Source organism: Anolis carolinensis, chromosome 1, assembly GCF_035594765.1.
Source record: "Anolis carolinensis isolate JA03-04 chromosome 1, rAnoCar3.1.pri, whole genome shotgun sequence".
NCBI lineage: Eukaryota > Metazoa > Chordata > Lepidosauria > Squamata > Dactyloidae > Anolis > Anolis carolinensis.
In genome coordinates, this window is record NC_085841.1 from 73,008,905 (window position 1) to 73,032,121 (window position 23,217).

Below are 23,217 nucleotides of genomic sequence, written 5' to 3' on the forward strand. Positions count from 1 at the left end.
GGTTACATTTCAAAAAAAGTCATGGTTGTATATCATTCTTCCCTGAAAATCCTGTTCCGCATAACCTACCGGACAGCAGAATTGAGAGTGATGTGGGAAGAAATTTGATATCAGTCTGCTTGTAGCAATCATACAGAAGCCTCAAAGACTAATGAAAAGCACATGGCAGTTGAGCACCATGTTATTGGACGGTGGTCTGGAATCTTTACATGGACTTCAACCTACTTCATGTAGACCTCAATACTCTATGCAAACTCTGCCTGTTAAGTGTTGCATTTTTCATATGAAACACCACAGCAATTTGCCAGAAAGCTGAGCAATGGCATGTGTTCAAACTGCTGGTATGAATTCAGGAAAACACCACCAATGAAGACAGACAAGGGCAGGAGGAATGCAAGATTTAAAAAAAAAATCTCATGAGGAATATATTTCCATATGTCCCTAACTCTGCAAACCTGTTTATCCCTTTCTTCTACCTTTTTTTGTTTGTTACGATACCTATAAAATGATGGAAAAATAGGTAGTTAGGAGAATAAAAATTCTGATGGTCTGACAAGCTCTCTTGTTCAGGTGACACTGAATAAGTTGTTGTAGAAAGGACCCTAGCTTTACCCTCAATACATTTTCTTATTTAATAGCATCATCTTTATCAATTGAATAATATCTAAAAACAGAACAATAAAGTTTTAAAATGCAGCATAATACAAATTAACTGTTAACTAACTGCATTTTATCATATTGTCTCTTTATACAAACACTTAAATCAACAATGTAACACAATAGAATGAGTTTTACCCATTCACATTTGAATTAACGCCATAAGGGCACCTGAAGTGCAATTGAGGCCATGTCTACATGACCAAAATAAAGTATATTCATCACTCAGCTACTATGCAAAGTCCACATGGCTTAATTTCCAGCAGCAGAACCGCTGCATAAAGCTGTTAATGTGGGTCAACAGAATATAGGATTTATTCCAGAGCTTTCAGGAAACTCTGAAATAATCTAGAAGTTTTGGAAATGTGGAAAGTGGATCAGGTTGGATCTAGTCCACCCACCATTCACAGCTCCAACTGAGCTGTCAGGAGTAAGCAACTTCTGCACAGAGACTTCCTGGTGACATCACATTTCTGATGATGTCACACCAGGGGACCAAACCATGTGACCAGAAATGTGACATTGCCAGCAAGTCTCCAGGAGGAAACTGTTTGCTGGTGATGATACAGACGAACTGGCCTCAATGTGCCCTCCACCTGGATGGCCAAAAGGCTACAGGGACTGCCTGGGCAGCATCAGAGGAGTTCTGAAGCGCTTTCAATTAGATTAATCCGGCAGGGGTAGACACGCTCTGGGCATATAAATCTAAACCAGAAAGTACTACACACGCAGCTAAATAGAGAGGTTTTACTCTTCACAAGTTTTCTCTTTGTTTGGGATAGGGGATGAAATTGTTTTTAAAAATGATTCCTTTGGAACATATCAATTTGGGAATTGTAGAGTTTCAGTAGGCATTATGAAGTGGTAATAGGAATATAATTTTCATAACCTGTTAAGATTATGATTCCAATATGGTTGAATATTAGTGAAGCAGTAAAAACGCAGAAGGGGGTTTATGTGAGCAGAGGTAAAAAGAAATTAAACAATAAGACAAAATATCCAGCCTCCCTTTCCCTTTAAAAAGTCATGCGCATAAAATAAGCATCAGAGACATCAAATAAAATAGCAAAAATATGTTTACTCACAATCTTGTATGATGATGGTCATACAGGCAAAAACATCTTAGTTCCAAAGAAAAAAACAGTTCAGGAAACTACATATCTCTTAACAGACAGGAACATCAGCATGGCATGATCAGGAGTGAAGAGGAAGAGGCAGGAAGAGGCATCTGTACATCACTTCCTGTGTGTCCCCAGAAAGGATACTCCCATTTCCCATTTCATATGCAAAACCCCCTAAATGGTGTCATCAACTCTGGAATGCAGCTTGGCTCAGGTTACTAAGCAACAGACATAACTAACTACATAAACCATCCCACATTGAAAATGCATGCATGATTGCTTAGATAACCCAACAAGTGGTAAAGACTTTCCAACTTCAAGTATATGCACTCGAGGAAGAACTTAGGGACAGAGTTAGGATTCTGTGGTGAAAACATGGACAGAGTTAGAGTTCCATGGGGAATATTTTTCCTGAAGAATATTTTTTCCTGAAGTTGCTCAGATACGTCATGAGTTGGACTCCAGCTTAACTGTAGTTCCAGCGGAGGTAACCGAGGCACCTGTCGATCCGATTTTGTGGGATTCTTTCCGGCTTGTTCTTCCTGATGACGTGGAGGGGATTCTTGGGTCTGTGAGGGCGACCACTTGCGCTCTGGATCCTTGTCCTTCTTGGCTGGTTAAGCTGGCCAAAGATGGATTGTTGGAGTGGTTCGTAGCCATAATAAATGCTTCTCTGGGTCAGTTCCATCTTGTTTTAAGCAAGCGGTGGTAAAACCGCTATTGAAAAAGACCTCGTTAGACCCATCTGTTTGTAACAACTACAGACCTATCTCCAACCTCCCATTTCTGGGCAAGGTTCTGGAGCGGGTGGTTGCCACGCAGCTCCAGGAGTTTCTTGATGACACTGATTTTCTGGACCGCTCGCAGTCTGGCTTCAGGCCTGGACACAGCACCGAGACGGCTTTGGTCGCCTTGGTGGATGACCTCCGCAGGGAACTGGACAGGGGGAGTGTGACCCTGCTGGTTCTCTTGGACATCTCAGCGGCTTTCGATACCATCGACCATGGTATCCTTCTGGGAGGCTCGCCGGGATGGGACTTGGTGGCACGGTTTTGCTGTGGCTCCGATCCTTCCTGGAGGGTCGTTCCCAGATGGTGAAGCTGGGGGACACCTGCTCGGACCCCTGGCCTTTAACCTGTGGGGTCCCGCAAGGGTCTATTTTATCCCCCATGCTATTTAACATCTACATGAAACCGCTGGGAGAGGTCATCCGGAGTTTTGGAGGGTGTTGCCATCTCTACGCAGATGACACGCAAATCCACTACTCGTTTCCATCTAATTCCAAGGAAGCCCCTCGGATGCTGAACCAGTGCCTGGCCGCTGTGGCGGACTGGATGAGGGGGAACAAGCTGAGAATCAATCCTGACAAGACAGAGGCCCTCCTGGTCAGTCGCTCGTCGGATCGGGGTATTGGGTGGCAACCTATGCTGGACGGGGTTGCACTCCCCCTGAAATCACAGGTCTGCAGTTTGGGGGTCCTCCTGGACTCAGCGTTGACACTTGAGGCGCAGGTGTCGGCGGTGGCCGGGAGGGCCTTTGCACAACTCAAACTTGTGCGCCAACTGCGACCATACCTCGTGAAGTCTGACTTGACCACGGTGGTCCATGCCTTAGTTACCTCTAGACTGGAGTACTGTAATGCACTCTACGTGGGGCTTCCCTTGAAGACGGCCCGGAAATTACAATTGGTCCAACGCTCGGCTGCCAGATTAATAACTAGGGCAAGTTACAGGGAGAGATCTACTCCCTTATTTAAAGAGCTCCACTGGCTGCCGTTCATCTTCCGATCCCAATTCAAGGTGCAGACCATCACTTATAAAGCCCTAAACGGTTTGGGACCCACCTACCTTCGTGACCGTATCTCCCACTATAAACCTGCCCGATCTCTCCGATCATCTGGGGAGGCCCTCCTTACGCCACTTCCTATATCCCAGTCCCGCCTTGTGGGTACTAGGGAGAGGGCCTTTTCTGCTGTGGCCCCTCGACTATGGAACTCGCTGCCCATTGAGATTAGGCAAGCTCCCACTCTGTTAGCTTTTAAAAAAGATTTAAAAACATGGCTCTTCCGCTGTGCTTTTGGAGAGTAACTGTTTTTATTCTTCTTTTGCGCCTCTCCAACATCTTTCCTCTAGTTGGTTCCACTTTCGTATATCCCTGCTCCCCGTGGTCTCCATTCCCTTTATCTTTCTCACCCGAGTTTTAATTTTTGTATTCATGCGGCCGGCCCTGTTTTTACTGTTTTTGTGATTTGCGTTGTAGTGTATATTGTATATTATTATTTACTGTATTGTTTATTGCTCTATATTATGTTGTATTTATACTTGTTATATTGTCTTGCTCTGGGCATGGCCCCATGTAAGCCGCCCCGAGTCCCCGCCGGGGAGATGGTGGCGGGGTATAAATAAAGTTTTATTATTATTAATTATTATTAATTCCATGATTGAAAAAGTTTGAAAACTGCTTTGTACACATCACTTGTTAATTAAGCCTTAGCAGGCAATGTATTCAAGCCATCATCCAAACCATAGTTTGGAGAACTTCAAATGGATGACAGAGTTCCTCTACTGCGGGCACTTTAGGCTGGTGTAAGTGTACTCTGGAGCACAATCATACTTTTAAAATAAAAACTTGCAAAAGGAAAGTGTTCACTTTGCCATTTTATATAAGGGACACCATTTTAATATGCCATTCTATATCATGGGGACCTGACTATCCATGGAATATGGTATACATGAGGATCCTAGAACCAAAGGTTCACTATAAATTACATAGATAAAAAATGTTCATGAGATACAGTAGAGTCTCACTTATCCAACATAAACGGGCCAGCAGAACGTTGGATAAGCAAATATGTTGGATAATAAGGAGGGATTAAGGAAAAGCCTATTAAACATCAATTTACGTTATTATTTTACAAATTAAGCACCAAAACATCATGTTTAACAACGAATTTGACAGAAAAAGTAGTTCAATACACAGTAATGCTACGTAGTAATTACTGTATTTACGAATTTAGTACCAAAACATCACAATGTATTCAAAACATTGACTACAAAAACACTGACTACTAAAAGGCAGACTACGTTGGATAAGCGAATGTTGGATAAATGAGACTCTACTGTAGTTCAGTTGTGAAGAGAAGATAAGGTGTTGTATCATTAAACCAGGAACATATTGACTTACATTCAGGCAAGTGCCTAGTTTCTATCTATCAAACTATTTTCTGCAAAATATCAAATGACTACAAAAAATCCTGAGAATTCATCCAAATTTTCATACAAAAAAAATATAAACTATTGTTTGATACCCTTTACATTTGAAGAATAATTTACTAAAATTGAAGTCGTTTATATCCCCTCCTTCATATATCCTGTGCAGTTTTTGACTCCCTCTCTATCAGAGCCATATAAACTAACACGATGTGACATCTCCCCACACAAATTTAGGTCCTCATAGTATAAAGAAAAATTGTGAGAAACTAGATATAGTGAAGGAGATAGGTGCTGTTTACACATTTATCTGTTAGGCTCACACCTTTCCTAGTACATTCCCAGCTACTTTAAACAGCAAGAGCTGAAATAATTTGGCATCTATCCATCTGACAATTTGATTCACACCTCATTTGCCACTGAAGTTAAAACATTTCAGACAACCTTGAGAAAGCACCTCTTGTCTCCAGAAAAATTCGTATTTTTATAACAATGCCAAAGGTCTCAGCAAACACTATAAACAAAGATCTCTTGGAAATCAGTCCATTCAAATGTGTTAGCTGAAGTGGCAATATATTGCTTACATATACATGAACCACAGAAGGAGAGAGAGAAAGTGAAGGGAAGAGACAATTTTTGGGCATTAGAGTTGAGACTGGTGTTTTACCAGGTTAACAAGTACCATGTTTAATGCTGGCTTAAGTTAAAATTACAAATAGCGACAGAAAAATTGTTTGTTTTTCCATGTTAGTGCTACAACTCAGAAATATATATAGTTTTGGAATTCTAAGGCTGCAATACACCATATACTTAACAACCTTCCAAATAAACATGTACAATCTGCTGAGTGTACTATTAGGAAGCACACTTGCGACATAAATGGGAATTTATTTTGTAAAGATGTTTTAAATTGGATTAGTTTAATCTAGTAATCAATAGTTACTCTTAATCTACATCTACTTTTAAAACACTCAACCTGTTTTCTTTATGTCCACAAAGATAATCTCCATTTCCAACACACAAATGCATTACTAGTATAAGATGTCAGCAGTAATGTGATTCAGGTTACCACACGCTTTCACTGAAGTGTTACATATTCAGACAGAAAACATAACAGCAATAAAAAGATACTGTGCTGGTCTATGACAAACAAAAAACAAAAGAGACAACTGAACAATACATTTATTAGGAGCAACTAAAATGTCATAAAACATGAAAGCATACATGCTTTGTGGCATTTTTGTTGGTCCTTATGAAGTTATTGCCCAACTGAGGCTATTCACATAAGCAGATTTGTATATATGACATGTAAAAATGACACACAAAGAAAACTGTTGCTAAAGAAAATACATATCTAACATAAGTCTTGGTAAGTATTTCAAAAACAATCACTTCTGTATAAGTATTTTTACATCATACTCATTTACAGATGAGTTACAACAGAAATATATTAAAGCATAGTTCTGAACTTGTTACTTCAACCATTTCAAGAGTAAAGATTTTGCCCAATCAATATTGTCCTGGGTTAACTACTGTAAGGGATACTTTTCACAACAAGTTTGCAAACATGTACAGAAGTGCTTCCCCTTAATGCACGTTGATAGTATTAAAGTATTGTTAGTGAAAGTCTTCACGAATCCTTACCCTTTTATTATAAACACAATACAACAGACTCTCAGTGATCTGACATCCATGCAGATTGGTAGAACAGATAAATGTAGTTTCTGATCGCTTGAGAGTTACTATTAAAAATAGGTATATCTAATGCTGTACCTCATACCAATCTATAATACAGTATTCTATAAACCCTATATTGACTTGATATTAGTACTGACATACAGTAACTAAAAGACGAACAAACTTAACTTAATGTAACAATTTTACTGTATTATAAAAACTGTTGTAAAAATTGCAATTTTAGTTCATTTTTGTTGGTTGCTTGAGAGTTCCAGTTGTCTGAGTTCCCATTAACTGAAAGTCGACTGTGAAAAGTGAAAAAGTGAAAAGAAAAGTGAACAGACAACTAACGTTTTTTCTATTGTCATTTGTAGAAAATGAAATCTTTCATCGTCATTCTAAAGCACTGGGAATTCCATAAATCATGGATGGAGCACCTTTAATCCAGGTGCCTAATCCATATCTTCCAATATGGCCCACAAATTCATATTTATCAAGCCTTGCCTATTCTGTAGCTCATCCAAGGCTCCTTATGGCAGCTCCACTTTCATACTCAATCTCTTGTCCCTCCTCTTTTGTTCATGATTTTCAATGATACTGAACAGTTAGGATTTGCAAGACGTAGTCGGACTTATTTGTGCAAAGGATGTGGGCTAGCAAGCAACACAAGGTACCAAACAGTTCAAGTATCATTTAGACCTTTATATATTCAGCAGAGATTTTAGTTTATTTTAATTTCTTATCTTTCCCTGGCTGCTGGACTTGAGACAGCCTAGGACTTAAGATTCAAACCAGAGAAAGCTAAAAACTACTCAATAACAATATTGAAAAACAATACTGCATTTTTTATTAAAATCAAGCACTGAATTTAAATAATTTGAAAACATAACAAGAGGGTTCACTTCCACCAGTAACTGACCCTTTTTCAGCAGTGGGTTGTGAGCTGAAGACCTATCAGAATAAAAGGTATTTTCCTACCATCAGTAAGACAGCCTAGCAGTCGATTAGAAGGAATTCCACTACTTGGAAAGTTCTATTCAGAAGGTCTTCTCATCAGTTCTCTACAAAAATGCCTGTGAGTGTAATCAGAATCTTTCATGGGAAGACCTCAAAACTCAGGTGTGTGGTGGGGGGAGGGGTTCATTAGTGGAGCCAGAGACCTCCAGACAGCCCTGACCAAGCCATAGAGGGCTTTGTAGATTATAACCAGCAATATGAATCTTGCCTAAAAGCAGTAGTCAATGAAGCCATTCTTTTGGTCCTTTCCCCTACGTCTGCTTTCACTATATACTAAATATATACTAAGAAGGAGAGACATTTATCTTCTTCTCGCAATCAGCATTGGTCAGGGGTCAAGAAGAAGTATCTTCAACTCACTGAAGTCTTCATATACTCCCAAAAGATAGCCCCAACTAAAATAGATTAGACCGATCCAAAAAGGATATCAGGCATGTGCCACTATGTCCAGATTAGGAACAGACACAGCCAGCATGGTAGTTTCAACTGTGTAGAAGACACTACTGGATACCATATAAACCTGGGTATCCAAGCCAAGTCCAAAAATAAAGGCAAACTATATAGTTGAGTTTTTGATGGAAATACAGGTTGAATTGCTATTGCTAATCTGTCTTTTCATTGATCATACACCTGTCATGTCTGCATTAAGCTTCATTTTGTTCACCTACAACCTAATAATGGTTACCTAATACTGTTCCCCCCCCCCCCCTTTGGAGAAAATTGGAAATGAGAATAAGAGTTGGTTGCTATCAACATACTGTACTTCTAGCAATGAATTCAAAAATCCCTGACAGCCCCTCAAAGTAATTGCCAGTATATATTACATAGCATGGGGTCTGTTCCCCATGCCATGTGACCAGCAGCAGGGTTGTCAAGCATAAATCACTCAATGTTTCTGAACTTGCCCACAAAAGAACCCACAACTGACCTCACTGTAAAACAACATCTCCAAGATTCATCCCAAAAAGGCAGCTGAGATGGTATGACACCCATCAAGAGATTAAGTAAACATATTACCACTGCATAGCTTCTACCACAAGTTGTCCACAAAGGTCATCTCTGTCCCATAACCAGGCCTCAAACAAAATTATAATGGATTTAAACTATTTTATCACTAAACCTCTGGAGCTAAAAGACTATCACACCTTCTCTGGTGCCTTTTCCAGAAACTTAATCCCAGAGAGTGGTCAGTAATTGCACAGTATATGGTGAATTCAGAGAAAACATTAAAAAAAAAGATCTTATCTTTCCAAAACAAAGAATTCAGCATCCACCCACTTTAGCCAGCCCACTCTGGCAGTTTTAATGAGCTACAAAGAGAAAGGATCCAGCACCGAAGTGATAACTAACTTGTCTCCAAGGTTCCTGAAGGCCCTAGAACAGAATTGCAACCTCCATCATCCTTACACAGAAAAAAGCAAAAGACAGGGAGACAAAGGGCAGATAAAAACGAAGGCCATGCTCCCTTGGAGGCATGACAATTAATTTCCAGACACAATATCTCCGTACTAACATGGAATGTAGCAGGTTGGCATGCCTATATCAAAGATCCCGATTTTACATACTTCCTCGCCCATTATCATATTTTATTAATTCAGGAGACATGGACTACGGAAGAACTGACATTAAGCGGCTTTCATTCTTACACATTGAGGGCCGAGACGGGGGCAAAGCATGGGAAAGCCAAAGGCGGAATAGGGATTCTAGTGTCCACCTCATTACGGGTTAGTACCAGGCCTCTACCTACATCCAAAGGTGGTACAATGGCAGTGCTGCTCCAATTTCAACACTGCACATTAATGGTAGTTAATGTATATATGCCCCCATTGAGGAGGAAAACACAGACAAGAGCCTGATGGAAGGAATTGGAAAAGTATGTTGCTGAACTCATACTCCAAAATCCAACTGCCTCGGTAGTTCTGGGGGGAGATTTCAACGCAAGAATGGGCCCCGATGACATCTCTCTTCACAGACGATACAAGACTCTCCCTCCCGAGCCTGTAGATGATCTACACCTCTTGACACGACAATCTAAGGATCAGAAATCAAACCTTGCAGGACTATGCCTGGCTCAAACAACTACCAGGTTAAACCTCCACATATTAAATGGCGCCTTAGAAGGAGACCACCCAGCCGAATTCACCTATGTCTCTGGAAATAAAATGAATGCCATCGATTATATTGGCATATCGAGGGAATACCACATGCCAAGCATCTGGAAGTCTTGCCAAAATTTGATAGTGATCACTTCCTTATTCTCCTCAAATTATCCACTCCTTTTCAAGAAACAGTGGACTGCCATCATTCCACTATACAACCATCAGGAAAAGCCAACTGCCGAGTCAAATAGACGCCAGAGTTGAACCAAAGAATTACCGAACTGTTGGTGACAGAACAGCTACAGAATCTAAGGGCTTGTGTGACATATGCTACATCCCCATAGAATTGATGTAGAGGTTGAATAATAATGGGGCTAATATGCAGCCTTGTTTAACCCCTTTCTCTGTTCTGACTGCATTGGTGAGGTGGCCTTGAGGGTTATATCTTATTTTGAGTGAGGTCCCTTCATGGAGCTGGCGAATAAGATGGAGAAGCCGTCTGTCGATTGAGGTGCTTTCTAATTTCCCCCATAATTTGGCCCTAGAAATAGAATCAAAGGCAGCCTTGAAGTCTATAAAAGCCACATTCAGGGATGCAGAGCTATTGGTAGTATATTTTTCTATCCAATGCTGGAGCACTAGGCAATGGTCCACCGTAGACCGTCCTCTAAATCCAGCTTGTTCATCGGCTAAAATGCCTTCTTGCTCCATCCAATCTTGCAGTTTCCCTTTTAGGTGTCTAGCATAAATTTTACTGATAATGTTAAGGAGGCTGATAGGTCTGTAGTTTGCTGGATCATCTCTTTTCCCCTTTTTTTGTATATGGGGACGATGATTGCCCTCCCCCAGTCCTTGGGAATTTGGCCGTATTTGTCAATGCAGGTGAAAAGTGATGCTAATATGGGGGCCCAGAAGTCTAGATTGTTCTTGATGGCTTCTGAGGGAATGAGATCTTCTCCTGGGGCCTTCCCTTGCTGTAATTGATTGACAAGTCTCCTGATCTCTGTTGGAGTAACTGCAGGCCATGTGGGGAGATTTTCCAAGTTTAGGGTGGAACGGGCATTCCCACCAATATGGTCTTTATATATGTCCTGAAAATATGCTTCCCAGGACCCTGAGGGGATATGGCTTTCTATCGGAGGGCTAACATACAGCGTTGTGTGGACTTCGCAAGTCCGCAAATCCAGTTTCCTTGCCTTGCTCATTCAAGTATTTCAAGAATTGCCTCGCTTTGCTTCTAGCCACGGATCTTGCTTCAAGAATCAAGTTTTGCCCTCGTACCTTGTTGTGGACTTTTACCTTGGACCCTGAAAGACCCTGGACGTTTCCCCACACTATTGCTTGGCAATAGTGTGTGTTTCGGTTTGGATTTAACTTTGAACTCTAATATCATTTATTGGACAAAACATTTCTGGACTATATTTGACCTCATTTGATAGGTCTGCTTCTGGACTATATTTTCTACTTGTTTTTATTACTTTTATATATTTCCTTAATAAAGATATTAGATAGTTATTGGCCTCTGTGTTTGGTTCTTGGTGCTCCGTAGCCTTGGGTGTGACAAGTTGGGACATTGTTCACTAAGGAGCTCAGCTGAGGTTAGAGTTCACTACAATTTATATCATCAGTAGGAGAGTGAGAGTGGAATTACACCAGAGACTACTGGTGTGGTGGTTATAAGAGTTATTAAACCACTTGTTTATCTAAAGTTCCATAAGTAAATCAATCAACCTGCAACCATAAGCTTTGTAAGCAATAAACTTGTTGTTCTTTGCTAACAACTGACTCATTACATCTCATCTGTGTCTGTGGAGCCAAATTTTATCGGTGATAATTCAAAAGCCTCACGTTGCTGGCAGTTACCTTAATAAATCACCTAATTGGGGAAGAGTAATAGTCACAGTGACCTCAGAAAGGGAACAACAACACAGAAATCCCTAACTACAGAGACAGAGGCTGGGATCTTGAAATAAAGATCACCCCCTGTACTCCTTCCCCTCATATAAAGGTGTTATATATATAATCTAGAGGGATTAAAAGATTCAAAAATCCCCTCAGCAGTGGAAACAGCATTTACAATTTGCTTTGACACCATTACAATTGGCTTGAGTCTTTCCAAATGGCTTTAGCACCATCACAATTGGTGGCAGCGTCGGGATTGAGTCTTCGTAATTAGATTAAACCATCCCAATTGAAGTAACGTCTGCGCAGTATTATTTTCAAATAACTTAAAATTTATATTTTTTTCCATTCTAGACTGTTCATACTTAAGTTCATATTGAATATGATTCAGTTGAGCTTTAAGCAACTGCCATGAACATTGTCTCACAACAAGAAATCAGGGTGGGTGAATCCTGAAAAAGGAAAAACAATTCCTTTTTCATAAAAAGGCTAAAAGTACTGTATTTTAAAAAGAAAATATATTTACATTAGATACACATTGAGAGAAGGGTTTTGGGGATTTCTTTTTTTTTGTATTTATGCAAAAGATTGTGCTATATTCTGGTCAGAGAACTGCATCTGAATATCTGAATTTAACCCTATTCCTCTTCTAGTGCTGCAAGCTTGAGAAATAAAAAGATTTTAAGTGTGGGGAAGATGACAAGGACTGGTAGGCAGCAGCAGAAGATGTACATCAAAACAAATGGGAAAGGAAAACAATGCCCTTGGCTTTGGTATCCTATTTTAATGCCTTGTTGCATGCTCACCATGAAAGGATTTTTTAAAAATATTAAGACATACCAAATATGTATGATATTTTAGCTAAGTGCAGCTAAAACAATTGGGAAAATCACATTTCGCTGTCCAAGATCTTACACTTTTCCTCTGCACAATGAGAATCCAACTAAGTTTGGTCTTGTAAATAAATTAAATAAGGTGGCATGCTTTTAATTAATTCAAGTTACCCTGCTGAGTTACAGATCTAGCACAAGGCAAGAAGACTCTCTACTACAGATAGCAAAGGCTAAGATGGAAAAAACCCACCTTGAAGTGTTTGTTCTAAAATTAAATGGGGATGCCCAAATGCATTTGAAGATCAGAAAGGAATTTTCAATGAATACAGTATACAACAATGTATACCAAACTGCAAACAGTACCAAAAACTGCAAGCAGGTTTTTTCTAGATGCTTTGAACCACTGACCTTTCAGTCAGCAAGTTCACTGCTTTAACACACTTCACCACCGGGGCTCCAAAACCAATAACTATAATAACAATAACAATAACTCAACTGCCCAAACAAACAAAAGGGAGATTTGCTATACAGTACTTTCTATCAATCCTATCCCTCAAATTAGCCGGGAAGAATGAACATTAAAGAAAAAGAAAGAGCTCAACTCCATTCCCACCAAGTTAACAATTAATTACCATTTACATTTGCTAAAACAGTGTTGCCCAACATGATGCTCTCCAGATTTTTTGGACGTTTCTAACTTAGGCTGTCTTCACTGAATCTGTTGAGTGGGGGCACTGTCATTGCCCTGCTCAAAAGTTGACTTGCCCAAGATCACCTGATGGGTTTCCATGCCGGAGTGGGGATTTGAACCATGGTCTCTAGAATCATAGTCCAATACTCAAACCATTACAACCTTCTGATTCACAATGGGTACAATTCTCCATTTTATATCTGAATTACTAATAATGACAGTGGCATTTTAGTGTTATTGGGAAATAAACATGGATGGATTGTCATACCTGTATATAAATCCGTACTCCATAAAGAAATTTCTATATATCAACACACTATCATAGTGTTTTGCCACAACCAGCCAAAAACATACGCTCTCAAACTTCTCTTTTTACGCTTCTTTTTCACAGCATCCAAATCAGCAGCTTATCTTTGTCAGTGAATTATTCTTCCCTCTGCCAGGCAGGAGAGCTACTTGTCTCTGTATACTGCCTGTGTGTTATCTATATATGCATTCCATTTGAATCCAATTTCCTTGCATTACCTCTGCCCAGGTCAGGGATGAATGGCTGTCAAATTCCCTCAGGAATAAAAAGGGGGGGGACCTCCTTTCTTCCTGAGGCAGCAAGTTTCAATTCACAGAGCACATGGCTAATCTACATATGTGAAGGTCATGGCACTTCAGTCAAGGAGGTTAAGAATGGAACAGCTCATGTAAGGGGCTGCCTTAAACATCTTGGCATGGCGCCCAACAACTGAGATTGTTGAAAAGCAATAGATAGCTTCTGGCAGCACTAAGGGTAAAAATATTTTGATCATGTGACGCCATGCAAGCAAACCACTTTGCTCCATGTGAGAAACTTTTACAGATGCTAATACATACCTTATTTTGAACTGATTCCAGGCACCAGCCTCTCTCCCCTCCCATGCTGTGTAACTGAGTCCAAGGGAATGAGTGGGGGGAGGGGGGGGGAGAGGACACCGAAATGGAGACTAGCTATTTCCTACATTAAAAAAAGGAATTAATGCAAATCCAGGGATATAAATAATATTTAACTATATACATCACAGAAAATATACCTAAACAGAACATGGGGAACTACTTGTGCCAAGAAAGTCAACTGCTTTATCTTAATTTCTTACAAGAACTGCAAAATCAAATTAACTTTGTCCACCACAATAATTTCTAATTGTGTGAACGCTACTGAAGTCCTCAGCTCTAACGTATTATACACTTCATTTTCATGTATCTACAGCTTGCAAAATGGCACTCTCACAAACACATAAATTAGAAAAAGTATAATATACAAATGGTCATGCCAACACCTTGTTCTCCACAACTAGATTGAAATAAATATCACTTGTTTTTTCTGGTACCTAAAAATTTGATGCTGATGCATCAAAAAACATTATACCATTCACACCTTTTGCAGGTTTCATACTGCTGAGTAAAACAAAATGGAAATGACTACACTGTGACTCCAAAGCAAATGCCACTAAATATATGGAACACATTAAATTAAGAACACCACAGAGTATTTCAACTGAAATTTTAGCACTTTAATGACATCGATCTCAGCAGACAACAGGATCAAGATATAGATAGCAAAATAAAGTCAACAAATTCTATAAATACAAGCCACACCAAAACTCTTTTATTCCATTTTAAAATTAAAGGATGACACATTATATCTCTTAACATATTAGTTATGACTAAATAAGCATAACGTCTATTTAAATGAAATATATGGAAGAAAAGATGGGAAATCAACTGCAAGTAAGAATATGCTAGGCCACAAACACAGTACTTATTACTGGACACAAACCATTTCTCCAATTTATAATAAATTATATCATTAAATGAACATTTATTTCATAGGCATTATTCCAACAGTGCCAGCAGTGGGGGTTGGAAATAACACTGAATAGCATAGTCCTAAAATACCTCTCTTTTTTCAGGCCATCTATCACCATATGTACTTCTTTGGCTAAACAGGTTATGCCTACATAAAGCAGTTTATATGTGCCTGAAGAATTTTCTAGTAATAAGCACAGAAATGATAATTCACACATTCTTGAAGTAACAATAGTATGCAATTCACATGTAATTTTAATCTCCCTCACTCTCTCTTTAGTAGGAAGGAATAAAGAGAGCCAGTGTTCTACAGAAATGTCAGTGTTTGATTTTGACTTTGAAAACCACACAGTCACAGCAACTCATTGGGTGACAATGGGCAAGTCACACTCTCTCAGCCTCTGATAAAGGGAAATGAAAACCTTCTCTGAACAAATCTTGCCAAGGAAATCGAGTGATAGGTGTACCTTTAGGTCACCATAAGTTGGAAATGATTTGAAGGAATACAAAAATTACAACTATTGTCTGCCACCACTTGGGAACAACTCACCAAATGCAATTCACCAGACACTGTGTCAAACTGACTACAAGTTTTAATCAGCCACCATCCATGGTTGGTGTATGTATTTTGCTAGATCTCACCTATAAGGTAAATCTAAATTAGAAGAGATCTGTTTGACTAGTAACAATCTTGGCAAAATACAGTGAGAACACTTTTTATTAAGACCATCTATACGCCTTTCAGAAACATGATAGGTCTATCATCAGAGATCAGTTTTACTGTCTCTCACAATCACAAAGAGACTTCTGAGGTATAAAAACAATGTTGGAATTTAGTAGAAAAGCTTTATTCAAAAGTAAACCTCACTGGGCTCTGTGGGACACCCTCCCAGGTATGGAGGCACAGGAATGTAACCTCAAAGAGAAAAGGAGGCTAGAAGAAAAGGAAATATACTGTTTTCCCCTGAAAACACAGACATACATATTGATAATAGCACTAGACGTTTTAGCTAAGAACAATTTTGATTATAAAGAAATAGGTTGGTCACCATTTCTCCTATTTGACAATTAATTTTATTAACTTATATGACTGAAATTATATAAACTGCTAAATACTATTTATTATTATATAAATTGTTAAAATACTATTACCACATCACAACACATGGTAAACAAATGGAAAATGGCATATATATATTGAGAACTGGAATTCAATAGAATCTAATTCATGTTTTCCTAACTGAATTAAAGAGAAGACAGCAAAATCCTATTCTTCTAAGCTCACTAGATACATAGACAAGTGCTGCTGTCACAAGGCAAACAAAGACATAATTTCCATTGCTAGGTACAACTAAAAAGCTTTAATTGAATTCTCCTGCTTATTTCTTCACGTTTCCACAAACACAGAGATATATAGTTCGTTTATACTTATAGAGTTTGTCAAACCAAAAAGTAATATTCATTCAAAATAACACTGTGGTTCCAAATATCCTTTTTGTCTTTCAAAGATCTCCATCTTGTTGACAAAACCTGAAATAGTCTATCTCATAAACGAATCTGAAGTATTTCTATGTATAAAGTGAATCTTTACCTCACACAAATGTACTTTCAAGGGAGGGCCCCTAAAACATAGGCATGTGAAGAATACGTAGTACTGTTCCAAATTTGAAATGAATATCTAAACATATAGAGCATTTCTCTAGCAATTTTTATCTAGTATTATTACTTTTCCCCATAATAAATGCATGCCAATAGAGACATATCGAAAGGCTCCTGTGTTTAGAAAATGTCCCTGTGTGATGTCTCCTTCCTTAATAATTAATTACATATGAACATCTCATGAAGTTACATCTGATGAATATGTCAGAGGAAAGAGACCTTAGTCCACGAAAACACATGTCACAATAAATGTATTAGTCTTTAAAGTGCCAAGAAACCTCTGGAAGTTATTACCTGTGAACAGTATCTCTCTGACTTTGAATCTATTGAAATGGATTCCCCAAGCTAAGCTACAAGTCATCTAACTGGAGATATTTGTAACACAACTAAGGAAACATGCCATCTTCAGTTCTTTTATGTTGGTAAATTAAGGAATTGGCAGCATTTTGGACCTCTATGCCTTTCTTGCACAAGTGTTTAACCTTCTTTCCATGCCATAATTTCAAAGGAATAGCTTGTAACAGCACTCTTTTGACCTAAAATTGCAATGTGGGAAGAAGAATATGGTTTTGAATGTGAAAATAAGCTTTTATTAAAATTCAAACAAGGTAAATTCTATCGACATGATTCCATAAAAACTGTCTTGATTTTCACAAGCAAGGGTTTATTTATTTATTTAGTCGGCCAAATAAGCAAATCACTCATACTATGCAGATAAATTAGTTATGCAGAATCTCAGGTCTGAAAGCAAGCATTTATATATGAGAAAAGTGCCAGCAAGTCAGGACAAGTATTTACTCTTTGGGGAGCGAATTATTTCTATCTCAATTTTAAAATCAAATTTCAGGAGCACTGAGGCATATTGACAAAGTAAACCTGAATTAATTCAGATACTTTCAGCACCGTCTATCTTTAAGAAAAGCATTAGGAGCTGTGTAAATAGCCCCAACATGGAAAAATTCAGATTTACAAGGAAATATAATAATCACAATGCTAAAATTTATTTCAAATAGGTTAGCCTACCACAGCTAAACACTTCTGGGATCTGAAATTCTCAAGCCTTGAGCGAGCACAGCAAGTGAGGTAGCCCTTCTTTACATATCCATAGAGAATCTTTAGTATCTCCTAATATTTGACACATTTTAAAATGGTACAGAAATGCAGTACCAGTGCTTTAACAAGCTTGAAGGCAATTATATAAATCAAAACACATAACACTGCTACAAAACGTGCAGCTCATGAACATTTCAGGTCACTCCCACTAGTTTTAATATATGCAGTAAGCAAAATCCACATGCCTGAATACACCCCACGTGGCTGGTCACCAAGGTTCCTAAAAACCGGATGATGATGTTACCTAGGAATTCGACTTTCCCTTTCCCACAATCGTAGGGCTTTCTTCTCAATATGTTAATTTTAATTCTGGAAATAAGAATCAAAAACACACAAAGAATGAAAGCTGCTGGCAAGAGTGTTCTTCTAACATTCTACAATGTGAATTAATCCAATCTAGTATGAGTGATCCATCGTATTTAAACAACCTTTTGTGCCTTCTAAATCTCAACATACGCATCTCCAAAAGTGATGCACGTGGGAAGAAAAAAGCAACCTTCATATCCTCCATTGCTGTGCATATACTCCAGATAAATGGCTAATGCAACTACCTGCCTGATGGGTGGGAGAAGGTACCCCTTTTCCTCGGCAATCTTTCATCATCTACCAGAATGAGGTGGTTGTTGTAAACATCAGTTTTCATGTAAGCAGTGGCTTGTAACAGTCTGTTCACCCTGCAACTGAGGCCTATGTTTTTATTGAAGCATTTATGTGTTTCAGTGCCTATTCCTTACTTAATTCAATCCAAACACATTTATAGTCTTATATTTTTCAGTAAAAAATAAGCACATGGTTTAAGCCTGCTTCTAACATAACAGTGGAAATCCTGCACAAAAGAAAGTATGTTATCATTAATTCAACATCAATCCTCTTGAATATATATTCCTACTGAAAACGTAATATTCCATCGATCTTATTAATACTGCAACCAGTAATGAGTAGTGCACAATGAGCCCACAATGTTAATAATATAAGCAACAAGACGAGCTGTTAATTCTTGATATTGTTCCTTTACAAGTTCTCTTTAGATGTTATGATTAGAAATGTTGTTCTGAACAAATATAGTGCAAAGTGAGTTATATTCTCCCAATGGTCTACTAATAATCTATAGATCCACAAGCATTTATCAGAAGTCTCTGATATACAGTCCTAGTCTTTCAGCCCTTATTTAAAACAAAGCTCTGACAAGATGCAATACATCTAGCCTAAACAGACTTGCTGGGGGAGCTCTTTTAATAAAAAAAATTAAATAGCAAGAAGAACCTTGGACTGGTTTGTTTAATAATCGGCCAACCTTGACGGATTCCCTAAAAAAAAAACTAATAAAAACAATGAACATGTACTATTGAATTCACATATCTTCTTATTTTTGTAAGTATGATACCCTCCAATGTGAACTACAATTTAAACTGAAACAAGTTAAATGATTTCTAGTGTTCATGCCAATCAACAGCAACATTGACAAATATAAAATAAGAACTGATGAGATTACATGTGTTTCTCCTAATTATACCATCTTAGACTTTATCCACAATTAGTCAGGACTTTATATTTCTCTCTCTTTTCCTGCAAAGGGGAAATGCCTTTGCAATGGACAAGTGATACAAAAATTAAAGCAGTACTCAAATTTTATTTAATTTTATGTACAGCAAATAAGATAGAAAATCTTGCTGATCCTACAATTCAATTCCCCAATATTAAAAGCCATTAAGCATCATTAATGTTAATACGATTCCAGGGAGTATACATTGCATTCTACCTTCTTTTATTTAACGAGAAAGGTTAAATTGGGTATGATTAGAATTACCAATTATGTTTTGCACATCTGTACATTCAGAGCTGCTAATTAATATGCACATACATGCATGCGCACGCACATACGCGCACACACGTGCCTTTATAAACAGATACAATATACATGCATTTTGCAGAGTATCAGGCTCATGTTGCATGTGATGGCAAATGTTTCATTCCATGTCTCTGAAACATTTAGCACCGTCACCAATAGTATACAATAGCAAAAGGTACCTGCTAGTTTTTAGAATTTTTAATATAAGAAAACCAGGTTAACCAATATATTATGTGTCTCAAGGACATACAGATTTTAAAAAAGAAATGGGCTGTTTAAGTCAATTATCTCCTTACGGCTATTTATCTGTTGACCAGCAGCTCCAAATACAATGGAAAAATGATTAACCAATTATGGCTATTCTAAACAATATTAGAATAATGAAATACAGCATCAAAGAACAAAAACTGACAGAATTACCTTTCAAAAATCGCATCTAGTACATCATGGTATCAAACAAATATTTGCTACTACAAGCAGGATGTGAAACAGTTGACTGGAAATGGGTTTTTCAAAGGGTCATAATAAATATGTTTTTTTTCTCACTCCAATAAAAAAATGCTTCTAACAATTCAAACCACAGAGAAACAGCAGATAAATGTCCAATGTATCTCATAGCCAGCTTGCTGTGCCTTTTTTTCCTTCTGAAAACGAATGTTTAAGCAGCCTATTGTTTAAAACAAAGGAAACAAAGCTAATCTTTTAAAATTACAAGGGATTTTACATACACAGATTCATTACCTAATGGTTTCTAGTAACCCCTTTATCTCAGAAAATTCAAAAGAAAAAAATATTAACTCCTTGAATGTATACTATCCGTGTAAAGGGGTGGAGGGGAAAAACTAAAATGTTAGAGAAATAATCTGTAAACAATAGACAAATATGTTTTCAGTCAGTCTAGGATTCAAAATATTTGTTTTGCTTATTAAGTCACTCACTACCATAACCACTGTTCAGTATTGACATTTTAAGATGTCTTTTAGTCTGAAATTAGGCTTTCTGGAGTATCAAAGTAGGAATTTATCCTGATCCTATCGTTTAAAGCATGCTCAAAGATTCAGCAATTCATAATAAAGTATGTTGCTGAGAGATGAAATGTTCCTCAGTAAAACTGAAACATGTTATTATTACCTTTTAACATAATTCGCAAATTAATGCATAAACTTGTATTTTATTTTTCAAATCAGAAGAATTAAATGAAGCATGATAATTCCCGTTTCTGATCTATGAAATCAAAATCCAAAACAGAGGGGTTTTTTTAAAAAAAAGATTTTATAGGTTGATGTTTTTAATTAATTTTTTAAAATGACATTACGCAATTCTGCTTGTCTAAATCAAGAGTCTAAAAAGCTTAAAATGTGGGGAATATATACAAAGTAACAAGGACACAAATCAATACCATTTATATATTAAAACATAAATAACTTGCAATGCAGTGAAGTGTATAAGGCTTAGACGCAATCACTCCACTGTATCTCATACATTCAACATTTTCATGACACATTATAGGATTCTTTTTTCTTGTAAAAAACCAAACTATTTAAAATGTAGTGATCAAAATATTTAACCATATTTCAAATTAAAGGAAGCCTTCAGAGCTGATCAAAATAGAATGAAAAATAAGTAAGGTTACAGACAATCACCCCTAATATTTTTTTAGAAGAATGGGATTTTTATTTTACTGTATGTAACAAAGATTTGCCAAATTCCTCTTACTCTCATCTATCTAAAGCTGCCTGCCAATTATTTCAGCTTCCACTAAGAATGTGTAACCTTGCCTGGGCGAGCAAAAGTGCTCCGTTATTATTTGTGGCGAGAATTTTTGTGACTGTACTGCTCAGCAATTCTATTTACATCAGCAATGCTAAATGCCCAATGGTGAGAGAGGAGCCAATCAGATGGCAGATTAGATGTCAACTCAGAGGCAGCTGTCTGGAGACTATTACAGCCAGTTTACCTCCACAATTCAAATTCCAAACCTTGCAAAGAAGATCAAGTCACTCTTTAGGCTCAGGCTGCCGAGCAAGACACATACATCCACAGCACTGTTGCTGCCGCCCAATTTTCCCAGCATTTCAAAGGCGACACAAAGGCAACTTTGACCAACACTGGACAATCCCCATCCCACAACTATCGATCTGATCTCTTATCGGATTAATACTATGTATTGGAAATTGGAAATTGCCAGTCTCCAGAAACACTGAATGAGTAGTTACAGGCCTTTTCAGTTAAGACAAAAAGCACAGACAAGGACGAATTGCAATGTGTTTCTTGTTACATTTCGTATGCTTCTCAGCTCCTCTTTTCTAAAATATAGGTTAGGAAGACATCAGAAAAAGCTGATAAAAAGAGAGAAGGACATCTGAAGAACTAGGGCACAACAAAGCTTTTTTTCTTCTTCTTCTCACTGCTACAGCACAACCCTCCAAGGAGACTTACACACTTTTCTTGCTGCCTTTCAGGATCCAATTCCTTCCAGTTTTCTCAAAAGCCTACTGATCTTTGTTGTTGTGCCGTGATTGAGAGGAAGAGGGGGGAAGAAGGACCTCCATCCAGCCTGGAAAGGCCCTCCTCCCTTTCCCTGATCCTGGTGTGTGCGTGTGTGTGTGTGTTCGGGTTCCTAATAAGCTTGGAGGAGGAACATGGATGGGTGGGGTGTGTGGGTCTGGTGTATTGTCACACAGAAAGAGAAATGGCCTACTATTTGCAGGAGGAAAAAACAAAAGCCACCCCACCACCCTACCACCACAGGCCTCCCTTTGACCTAATAAAGAATGGAGACACTGTGTTGTTGAAGGTTTTCATGGCCGGAATCTCTGGGTTGCTGTGTGTTCATGTTCCAGAAGCATTGTCTCCTGACATTTCGCCCACATCTATGGCAGGCATCCCCAGAGGTATATTGCGAACTGAGCAAGGGAGGTTTATATATCTGTGGAAGGCCCGGGGTGAGAGAAAGAACTCTTGTTTGTTGGAGGCAAATGTGAATGTTGATAATTAATCACCTTGATTAGCATTGAAAAGCCTTGCAGCTTCAAAGTCTGGCTGATTCCTGCCTGGGGGAATCCTTTGTTGGGAGGTGATTAGCTGGCCCTGATTTGTTTCATGCCTGGAATTCTCCTGTTTTCTGAGTGTTGCCCTGATTTAAAAGTTTATTTTTAATACTGGTTGCCAGATTTTGTGTTGGATTCCTTCCTGGCAGGAAACAGCCAGGCCTTGAAGCTGCAAAGCTTTTCGATTGCTAACAGAGGTGATTAATTACAGCATTCATGCTTGCTTCAGGGAGACAAGGGTTCTTTCTCCCACCCTGGTTCTTTCTCCTTTGCCTAGTTTCCAACAGATCTCACGACAGCCTCCGAAGATGCCTGCCATAGATGTGGGTGAAATGTCAGGAGAGAATGCTTCTGGAACATAGCCCTACGGCAAGCAAAACTCACAGCAACCCAATGGAGGCACTGAGGGGTGGGTCTGTCAGGCATGGGCAAACTTCGGCCCTCTGGGTGCTTTGGACTTCAACTCCCACAATTTTTAACAGCCAGCAGGCTGTTAGGAATTGG

At 38.4% G+C, this 23,217-nt stretch overlaps 1 protein-coding gene across 9 annotated transcripts in view; it reads right to left on the reverse strand.

Moving 5' to 3' along the window:
- The window catches only part of arid1b (AT-rich interaction domain 1B), a 473,172-nt gene that overhangs the window by 447,611 nt on the left and 2,344 nt on the right, over window positions 1–23,217 (reverse strand). Inside the window, exon 1 of one of the 9 annotated variants that reach the window (XM_062968972.1) lies at window positions 22,103–23,122. The exons of the other annotated variants lie outside the window; for them this stretch is intronic. The gene's annotated coding sequence lies outside the window, so the exon portion shown is untranslated. Of the gene's footprint in view, window positions 1–22,102; window positions 23,123–23,217 lie in introns of those variants that run through there. 9 annotated transcript variants of the gene reach the window in all.